Source organism: Eptatretus burgeri, chromosome 18, assembly GCF_056783735.1.
Source record: "Eptatretus burgeri isolate ZD-2024b chromosome 18, Ebu_testis_v1, whole genome shotgun sequence".
NCBI lineage: Eukaryota > Metazoa > Chordata > Myxini > Myxiniformes > Myxinidae > Eptatretus > Eptatretus burgeri.
Window position 1 is genome coordinate 6356864 of NC_140978.1, and position 9882 is coordinate 6366745.

Sequence of the window (9882 nt, forward strand, 5' to 3'; positions counted from 1 at the left end):
ATATTACGAGTTGGCCAAATAGCGCATATTATGAGTTGGCCAATTGGTTGATATTATGAGTGGCCAACTGGCGAATATTATGAGTTGGCCAATTGACAAATATTACGAGTTGGCTAATTGACAAATATTACGAGTGGGCCATTGGCTAATATTACAAGTTGGCCAATTAGTTGATATTAAGAGTTGGCCAATTGGCCAAGTATTACAAGTTGGCCAAATCGCGAATATTACGAGTTGGCCAATTGGTTGATATTACGAGTTGGTCAATTGGCGAATATTACGAGTTGACCAATTGGTTGATATTACGAGTTGGCCAATTGGCGAATATTACGAGTTGGCCAAATAGCGCATATTACGAGTTGGCCAAATAGCGCATATTACGAGTTGGCCAATTGGTTGATATTACAAGTTGGCCAAATGGCGAATATTACGAGTTGGCCAATTGGCGAATATTACGAGTTGACTAATTGGCAAATATGAGTTGGCCAATTAATTGATATTACAAGTTGGCCAATTGGTTGATATTAAGAGTTGGCCAATTGGCGAATATTACAAGTTGGCCAAATAGCGAATATTACGAGTTGGCCAATTGGTTGATATTACGAGTTGGCCAATTGGTTGATATTACGAGTTGGTCAATTGGTTGATATTACGAGTTGGCCAATTGGTTGATATTACAAGTGGGCCATTGGCTCTTATTACGAGTTGGCCAATTAGTTGATATCACGAGTTGGCCAATTGGTTGATATTACGAGTTGGCCAATTGGCGAATATTACGAGTTGGCCAAATAGCGAATATTACGAGTTGGCCAATTGGTTGATATTACAAGTTGGCCAAATAGCGAATATTACGAGTTGGCCAATTGGTTGATATTACGAGTTGGCCAATTGGTTGATATTACGAGTGGGCCATTGTCTAATATTACGAGTTGGCCAATTAGTTGATATCACGAGTTGGCCAATTGGTTGATATTACGAGTTGGCCAATTGGCGAATATTACGAGTTGGCCAAATAGCGAATATTACGAGTTGGCCAATTGGTTGATATTACGAGTTGGCCAATTGGTTGATATGAGTTGGCCAATTGGCAAATATTACGAGTGGGCCATTGGCTAATATTACGAGTTGGCCAATTGGTTGATATTACGAGTTGGCCAATTGGTTGATATTAAGAGTTGGCCAATTGGCGAATATTACGAGTTGGCCAATTGGTTGATATTACGAGTTGGCCAATTGGTTGATATTATGAGTGGCCAATTGGCGAATTTTATGAGTTGGCCAATTGACAAATATTACGAGTTGGCTAATTGACAAATATTACGAGTGGGCCATTGGCTAATATTACAAGTTGGCCAATTAGTTGATATTAAGAGTTGGCCAATTGGCTGATATTACGAGTTGGCCAATTGGTTGATATGAGTTGGCCAATTGGCAAATATTACGAGTTGGCCAAATAGCGAATATTACGAGTTGGCCAATTGGTTGATATTACAAGTTGGCCAAATAGCGAATATTACGAGTTGGCCAATTGGTTGATATTACGAGTTGGCCAATTGGTTGATATTACGAGTGGGCCATTGTCTAATATTACGAGTTGGCCAATTAGTTGATATCACGAGTTGGCCAATTGGTTGATATTACGAGTTGGCCAATTGGCGAATATTACGAGTTGGCCAAATAGCGAATATTACGAGTTGGCCAATTGGTTGATATTACGAGTTGGCCAATTGGTTGATATGAGTTGGCCAATTGGCAAATATTACGAGTGGGCCATTGGCTAATATTACGAGTTGGCCAATTGGTTGATATTACGAGTTGGCCAATTGGTTGATATTAAGAGTTGGCCAATTGGCGAATATTACGAGTTGGCCAATTGGTTGATATTACGAGTTGGCCAATTGGTTGATATTATGAGTGGCCAATTGGCGAATTTTATGAGTTGGCCAATTGACAAATATTACGAGTTGGCTAATTGACAAATATTACGAGTGGGCCATTGGCTAATATTACAAGTTGGCCAATTAGTTGATATTAAGAGTTGGCCAATTGGCTGATATTACGAGTTGGCCAATTGGTTGATATGAGTTGGCCAATTGGCAAATATTACGAATGGGCCATTGGCTAATATTACGAGTTGGCCAATTGGTTGATATTACGAGTTGGCCAATTGGTTGATATTAAGAGTTGGCCAATTGGCGAATATTACGAGTTGGCCAAATAGCGCATATTACGAGTTGGCCAATTGGTTGATATTATGAGTGGCCAACTGGCGAATATTATGAGTTGGCCAATTGACAAATATTACGAGTTGGCCAATTGGCCAAGTATTACAAGTTGGCCAAATCGCGAATATTACGAGTTGGCCAATTGGTTGATATTACGAGTTGGTCAATTGGCGAATATTACGAGTTGACCAATTGGTTGATATTACGAGTTGGCCAATTGGCGAATATTACGAGTTGGCCAAATAGCGCAGATTACGAGTTGGCCAAATAGCGCATATTACGAGTTGGCCAATTGGTTGATATTACAAGTTGGCCATTGGCAAATATTACAAGTTGGCCAAATGGCAAATATTACGAGTTGGCCAATTGGCGAATATTACGAGTTGACTAATTGGCAAATATGAGTTGGCCAATTAATTGATATTACGAGTTGGCCAATTGGTTGATATTAAGAGTTGGCCAATTGGCGAATATTACAAGTTGGCCAAATAGCGAATATTACGAGTTGGCCAATTGGTTGATATTACGAGTTGGCCAATTGGTTGATATTACGAGTTGGCCAATTGGTTGATATTACGAGTTGGCCAATTGGTTGATATTACAAGTGGGCCATTGGCTCTTATTACGAAGTTGGCCAATTAGTTGATATCACGAGTTGGCCAATTGGTTGATATTACGAGTTGGCCAATTGGCGAATATTACGAGTTGGCCAAATAGCGAATATTACGAGTTGGCCAATTGGTTGATATTACGAGTTGGCCAATGGGTTGATATTACTAGTTGGCCAATTGGTTGATATTAAGAGTTGGCCAATTGGCGAATATTACAAGTTGGCCAAATAGCGAATATTACGAGTTGGCCAATTGGTTGATATTACGAGTTGGCCAATTGGTTGATATTACGAGTGGGCCATTGTCTAATATTACGAGTTGGCCAATTAGTTGATATCACGAGTTGGCCAATTGGTTGATATTACGAGTTGGCCAATTGGCGAATATTACGAGTTGGCCAAATAGCGAATATTACGAGTTGGCCAATTGGTTGATATTACGAGTTGGCCAATTGGTTGATATGAGTTGGCCAATTGGCAAATATTACGAGTGGGCCATTGGCTAATATTACGAGTTGGCCAATTAATTGATATTACGAGTTGGCCAATTGGTTGATATTAAGAGTTGGCCAATTGGCGAATATTACGAGTTGGCCAATTGGTTGATATTACGAGTTGGCCAATTGGTTGATATTATGAGTGGCCAATTGGCGAATTTTATGAGTTGGCCAATTGACAAATATTACGAGTTGGCTAATTGACAAATATTACGAGTGGGCCATTGGCTAATATTACAAGTTGGCCAATTAGTTGATATTAAGAGTTGGCCAATTGGCTGATATTACGAGTTGGCCAATTGGTTGATATGAGTTGGCCAATTGGCAAATATTACGAATGGGCCATTGGCTAATATTACGAGTTGGCCAATTGGTTGATATTACGAGTTGGCCAATTGGTTGATATTAAGAGTTGGCCAATTGGCGAATATTACGAGTTGGCCAAATAGCGCATATTACGAGTTGGCCAATTGGTTGATATTATGAGTGGCCAACTGGCGAATATTATGAGTTGGCCAATTGACAAATATTACGAGTTGGCTAATTGACAAATATTACGAGTGGGCCATTGGCTAATATTACAAGTTGGCCAATTAGTTGATAATAAGAGTTGGCCAATTGGCCAAGTATTACAAGTTGGCCAAATCGCGAATATTACGAGTTGGCCAATTGGTTGATATTACGAGTTGGTCAATTGGCGAATATTACGAGTTGACCAATTGGTTGATATTACGAGTTGGCCAATTGGCGAATATTACGAGTTGGCCAAATAGCGCATATTATGAGTTGGCCAAATAGCGCATATTACGAGTTGGCCAATTGGTTGATATTACAAGTTGGCCATTGGCAAATATTACAAGTTGGCCAAATGGCGAATATTACGAGTTGGCCAATTGGCGAATATTACGAGTTGACTAATTGGCAAATATGAGTTGGCCAATTAATTGATATTACGAGTTGGCCAATTGGTTGATATTAAGAGTTGGCCAATTGGCGAATATTACAAGTTGGCCAAATAGCGAATATTACGAGTTGGCCAATTGGTTGATATTACGAGTTGGCCAATTGGTTGATATTACGAGTTGGTCAATTGGTTGATATTACGAGTTGGCCAATTGGTTGATATTACAAGTGGGCCATTGGCTCTTATTACGAGTTGGCCAATTAGTTGATATCACGAGTTGGCCAATTGGTTGATATTACGAGTTGGCCAATTGGCGAATATTACGAGTTGGCCAAATAGCGAATATTACGAGTTGGCCAATTGGTTGATATTACAAGTTGGCCAAATAGCGAATATTACGAGTTGGCCAATTGGTTGATATTACGAGTTGGCCAATTGGTTGATATTACGAGTGGGCCATTGTCTAATATTACGAGTTGGCCAATTAGTTGATATCACGAGTTGGCCAATTGGTTGATATTACGAGTTGGCCAATTGGCGAATATTACGAGTTGGCCAAATAGCGAATATTACGAGTTGGCCAATTGGTTGATATTACGAGTTGGCCAATTGGTTGATATGAGTTGGCCAATTGGCAAATATTACGAGTGGGCCATTGGCTAATATTACGAGTTGGCCAATTGGTTGATATTACGAGTTGGCCAATTGGTTGATATTAAGAGTTGGCCAATTGGCGAATATTACGAGTTGGCCAATTGGTTGATATTACGAGTTGGCCAATTGGTTGATATTATGAGTGGCCAATTGGCGAATTTTATGAGTTGGCCAATTGACAAATATTACGAGTTGGCTAATTGACAAATATTACGAGTGGGCCATTGGCTAATATTACAAGTTGGCCAATTAGTTGATATTAAGAGTTGGCCAATTGGCTGATATTACGAGTTGGCCAATTGGTTGATATGAGTTGGCCAATTGGCAAATATTACGAATGGGCCATTGGCTAATATTACGAGTTGGCCAATTGGCTGATATTACGAGTTGGCCAATTGGTTGATATTAAGAGTTGGCCAATTGGCGAATATTACGAGTTGGCCAAATAGCGCATATTACGAGTTGGCCAATTGGTTGATATTATGAGTGGCCAACTGGCGAATATTATGAGTTGGCCAATTGACAAATATTACGAGTTGGCCAATTGGCCAAGTATTACAAGTTGGCCAAATCGCGAATATTACGAGTTGGCCAATTGGTTGATATTACGAGTTGGTCAATTGGCGAATATTACGAGTTGACCAATTGGTTGATATTACGAGTTGGCCAATTGGCGAATATTACGAGTTGGCCAAATAGCGCATATTACGAGTTGGCCAAATAGCGCATATTACGAGTTGGCCAATTGGTTGATATTACAAGTTGGCCATTGGCAAATATTACAAGTTGGCCAAATGGCAAATATTACGAGTTGGCCAATTGGCGAATATTACGAGTTGACTAATTGGCAAATATGAGTTGGCCAATTAATTGATATTACGAGTTGGCCAATTGGTTGATATTAAGAGTTGGCCAATTGGCGAATATTACAAGTTGGCCAAATAGCGAATATTACGAGTTGGCCAATTGGTTGATATTACGAGTTGGCCAATTGGTTGATATTACGAGTTGGCCAATTGGTTGATATTTCGAGTTGGCCAATTGGTTGATATTACAAGTGGGCCATTGGCTCTTATTACGAGTTGGCCAATTAGTTGATATCACGAGTTGGCCAATTGGTTGATATTACGAGTTGGCCAATTGGCGAATATTACGAGTTGGCCAAATAGCGAATATTACGAGTTCGCCAATTGGTTGATATTACGAGTTGGCCAATTGGTTGATATGAGTTGGCCAATTGGCAAATATTACGAGTGGGCCATTGGCTAATATTACGAGTTGGCCAATTGGTTGATATTACGAGTTGGCCAATTGGTTGATATTAAGAGTTGGCCAATTGGTTGATATTACGAGTTGGCCAATTGGTTGATATTACGAGTGGGCCATTGTCTAATATTACGAGTTGGCCAATTAGTTGATATCACGAGTTGGCCAATTGGTTGATATTACGAGTTGGCCAATTGGCGAATATTACGAGTTGGCCAAATAGCGAATATTACGAGTTGGCCAATTGGTTGATATTACGAGTTGGCCAATTGGTTGATATGAGTTGGCCAATTGGCAAATATTACGAGTGGGCCATTGGCTAATATTACGAGTTGGCCAATTGGTTGATATTACGAGTTGGCCAATTGGTTGATATTAAGAGTTGGCCAATTGGCGAATATTACGAGTTGGCCAATTGGTTGATATTACGAGTTGGCCAATTGGTTGATATTATGAGTGGCCAATTGGCGAATTTTATGAGTTGGCCAATTGACAAATATTACGAGTTGGCTAATTGACAAATATTACGAGTGGGACATTGGCTAATATTACAAGTTGGCCAATTAGTTGATATTAAGAGTTGGCCAATTGGCTGATATTACGAGTTGGCCAATTGGTTGATATGAGTTGGCCAATTGGCAAATATTACGAATGGGCCATTGGCTAATATTACGAGTTGGCCAATTGGTTGATATTACGAGTTGGCCAATTGGTTGATATTAAGAGTTGGCCAATTGGCGAATATTACGAGTTGGCCAAATAGCGCATATTATGAGTTGGCCAATTGGTTGATATTATGAGTGGCCAACTGGCGAATATTATGAGTTGGCCAATTGACAAATATTACGAGTTGGCTAATTGACAAATATTACGAGTGGGCCATTGGCTAATATTACAAGTTGGCCAATTAGTTGATATTAAGAGTTGGCCAATTGGCCAAGTATTACAAGTTGGCCAAATCGCGAATATTACGAGTTGGCCAATTGGTTGATATTACGAGTTGGTCAATTGGCGAATATTACGAGTTGACCAATTGGTTGATATTACGAGTTGGCCAATTGGCGAATATTACGAGTTGGCCAAATAGCGCATATTACGAGTTGGCCAAATAGCGCATATTACGAGTTGGCCAATTGGTTGATATTACAAGTTGGCCAAATGGCGAATATTACGAGTTGGCCAAGTGGCGAATATTACGAGTTGACTAATTGGCAAATATGAGTTGGCCAATTCATTGATATTACGAGTTGGCCAATTGGTTGATATTACGAGTGGGCCATTGTCTAATATTACGAGTTGGCCAATTAGTTGATATCACGAGTTGGCCAATTGGTTGATATTACGAGTTGGCCAATTGGCGAATATTACGAGTTGGCCAAATAGCGAATATTACGAGTTGGCCAATTGGTTGATATTACGAGTTGGCCAATTGGTTGATATGAGTTGGCCAATTGGCAAATATTACGAGTGGGCCATTGGCTAATATTACGAGTTGGCCAATTGGTTGATATTACGAGTTGGCCAATTGGTTGATATTAAGAGTTGGCCAATTGGCGAATATTACGAGTTGGCCAATTGGTTGATATTACGAGTTGGCCAATTGGTTGATATTATGAGTGGCCAATTGGCGAATTTTATGAGTTGGCCAATTGACAAATATTACGAGTTGGCTAATTGACAAATATTACGAGTGGGCCATTGGCTAATATTACAAGTTGGCCAATTAGTTGATATTAAGAGTTGGCCAATTGGCTGATATTACGAGTTGGCCAATTGGTTGATATGAGTTGGCCAATTGGCAAATATTACGAATGGGCCATTGGCTAATATTACGAGTTGGCCAATTGGTTGATATTACGAGTTGGCCAATTGGTTGATATTAAGAGTTGGCCAATTGGCGAATATTACGAGTTGGCCAAATAGCGCATATTATGAGTTGGCCAATTGGTTGATATTATGAGTGGCCAACTGGCGAATATTATGAGTTGGCCAATTGACAAATATTACGAGTTGGCTAATTGACAAATATTACGAGTGGGCCATTGGCTAATATTACAAGTTGGCCAATTAGTTGATATTAAGAGTTGGCCAATTGGCCAAGTATTACAAGTTGGCCAAATCGCGAATATTACGAGTTGGCCAATTGGTTGATATTACGAGTTGGTCAATTGGCGAATATTACGAGTTGACCAATTGGTTGATATTACGAGTTGGCCAATTGGCGAATATTACGAGTTGGCCAAATAGCGCATATTACGAGTTGGCCAAATAGCGCATATTACGAGTTGGCCAATTGGTTGATATTACAAGTTGGCCAAATGGCGAATATTACGAGTTGGCCAATTGGCGAATATTACGAGTTGACTAATTGGCAAATATGAGTTGGCCAATTAATTGATATTACGAGTTGGCCAATTGGTTGATATTAAGAGTTGGCCAATTGGCGAATATTACAAGTTGGCCAAATAGCGAGTTGATATTACGAGTTGGCCAATTGGTTGATATTACGAGTTGGCCAATTGGTTGATATTACAAGTGGGCCATTGGCTCTTATTACGAGTTGGCCAATTAGTTGATATCACGAGTTGGCCAATTGGTTGATATTACGAGTTGGCCAATTGGCGAATATTACGAGTTGGCCAAATAGCGAATATTACGAGTTGGCCAATTGGTTGATATTACAAGTTGGCCATTGGCAAATATTACAAGTTGGCCAAATGGCGAATATTACTTCTTCTTCTTCTTCTTCTTCTTTCGGCTGCTCCCGTGAGGGGTCGCCACAGCGGATCATCCGTATGATCCGCACAGTGATTTGGCACATGTTTTACGCCGGATGCTCTTCCTGACGCAACCCTGGTCGCCTCTTACGACACAGGGATAAGGTACACCTATTTTAACCGGGGTATACACCGGCCCAGTATACTGGTACTCATTTCGCCGACCTCGGAAGGATGACAGGCTGAGTCAACCCCCTGGTGTATTAATTCAGTGGACCAACGGGGCTTGAACTCAGGACCTCTTGGATCCCAGGCCGCTGCCCTAACCACTGCGCCAACACCAGGCTCAAAACAAATGGCGAATATTACGAGTTGGCCAATTGGCGAATATTACGAGTTGACGAATTGGCAAATATGAGTTGGCCAATTAATTGATATTACGAGTTGGCCAATTGGTTGATATTAAGAGTTGGCCAATTGGCGAATATTACAATTTGGCCAAATAGCGAATATTACGAATTGGCCAATTGGTTGATATTACGAGTTGGCCAATTGGTTGATATTACGAGTGGGCCATTGGCTAATATTACGAGTTGGCCAATTAGTTGATATCACGAGTTGGCCAATTGGTTGATATTACGAGTTGGCCAATTGGCGAATATTACGAGTTGGCCAAATAGCGAATCTTACGAGTTGGCCAATTGGTTGATATTACGAGTTGGCCAATTGGTTGATATTACGAGTTGGCCAATTGGTTGATATTACGAGTGGGCCATTGGCTAATATTACGAGTTGGCCAATTAGTTGATATCACGAGTTGGCCAATTGGTTGATATTACGAGTTGGCCAATTGGCGAATATTACGAGTTGGCCAAATAGCGAATCTTACGAGTTGGCCAATTGGTTGATATTACGAGTTGGCCAATTGGTTGATATGAGTTGGCCAATTGGCAAATATTACGAGTGGGCCAATTGGCGAATATTACGAGTTGACTAATTGGCAAATATG